Source organism: Sceloporus occidentalis, unplaced genomic scaffold (genome assembly GCF_023333645.1).
Source record: "Sceloporus occidentalis isolate IW3139 unplaced genomic scaffold, rSceOcc1.0.p SCAF_3, whole genome shotgun sequence".
Taxonomy (NCBI): Eukaryota; Metazoa; Chordata; class Lepidosauria; order Squamata; family Phrynosomatidae; genus Sceloporus; species Sceloporus occidentalis.
Window position 1 is genome coordinate 55,173,179 of NW_028316983.1, and position 1,821 is coordinate 55,174,999.

Below are 1,821 nucleotides of genomic sequence, written 5' to 3' on the forward strand. Positions count from 1 at the left end.
CATATTTGTTCCAAAACAGCCATTCCATTGGAGGCAAACTGGTAAACATCAGAAAACACACACACAAACTCACACACATTCTCAGACATTCAAATGCACAACCCCACCACACATTTGCCACACTGGAGCAAAATTCACAGGCACACCACACATAATTATCCAGGCATTTCCCTGTATGAGGCAGACATTGCACCAAAACACCAACTAGCGAAACAACTCCCTCAAACATGAGTACACCACATATCACAAAAAACAAAACAAAACTGGTAACACAAAAACATTTATCCTTGCTTTCTTCTACTTCCTGAGATGCCCCGAATAACCTTCTCTGGCATTCAAGGATGTTCTCTATCACCCATCTACCTCATCCCAAGCTTACCCTTTTCATTGTTCTGAACATGCTTCAAAACGAAGCACTTGGCTCCACCTTCTCAGACTTTTTATTTTCTTAGAATCATCCTGGGCTTCATGTGGATGCTGAAAGCCAAAAATTGCAGAGAGAGAGCGAGAGAGTTAATTTATTTTAACTAGAAAAAAACTTATTTATAATAATTCAAACACTCGCCTCTCTCGCTCTCTCACGCTCTCTCTGTATTAAAAATGCATTTTTAACATTAATACATTAAATTATTTTTAATTATTTTCAAAAACTATTTTAAAATAACAAACCCAAAAGGTCGAGAAGCTGGCACATTCTAAGGGAAGTATCTACACACACTATATTGTGGAGCTCAGATTTATTCTATAAAGAAACATAATTAAATGGCTGTTCTTTTTATTGTTGTTGCTGATGCTTTTGCTATTAACATGTTCCCAGTTAGTGTCATTGCCAAATTGCTCTTACAGTCAAGATGTTTCTCATAAAGCAACCATGGCATAGAGGAACTGAAATCTACCTTTCTGTAACTTAGGCCCATAAATACAGCAGAATGTGAGAGACCTTAGGGTTTTTGAGTAGCACTATGTATTTGCCATTTGCCCTGGTTTTTCCCCCCTTGTTCACCCTAAATTTATATTGTTCCTTCAGCATTTCCCTTTGGGACTTGTTTTCTATACCCTTGATAATATTCATTGTACTTCTCTTACCTTTCCTGTTTGTTTACATCCTTAAAGTAAAGTGCTCAAACTAGAAACAGTATGTTAGATGAAATCTGAATTGTGTAGAATGAAGTGGAACTATTATTTCAGGTAAACTGGAAACTATGGTTCTGCCAGTGCAGCCTAAAACATGTTGGCCCCTTTTAGTCTAACTGTTGAATTCCATGCAGCTTGTGATAAGCAGAAGCTAGTGGAAGTAAGCTACTAAGTAGTGACATTTTAAATTGACTTTTATTAGGTCACTATAGTTGAGTGAACCATGAGCCCAGTTTTCCAATTTTGTGATATGAGCTTATTTTACTTCTGCTGCATTCCAAGTAATCATATGACAATCTGACAGACATCACAGTGACAGAGTTCCTTTATGCCAGTGGTTCTTTGATGTCACTGGATTCTCGAATGTCTTCTCAGAGCTACTGCTGCAAAGACAATCTGGCCACTCCTTAATGTTCCTTGCCACTTCACTGAAGATATTTTTTTTTCATTATTGGAGCATGATGATTCCTCTTGTCAAACCAGTTTGATGACAATCTGCCTAGCTAGCCATTAGCTGCTGTGATTCTATACTGATTCAAAGGAAAAAGATATCCTGTTGCTAAAGCTTAGTCTAGGCATCTTTATACACATGGCTGTCAAGACAGGAGATACCTTGTGCCTAGGAGTTTTTTTATAGTTACAATGCAGCTCTTGGAGCCCAGGTACGAATGTAATGTGGTCACCTTT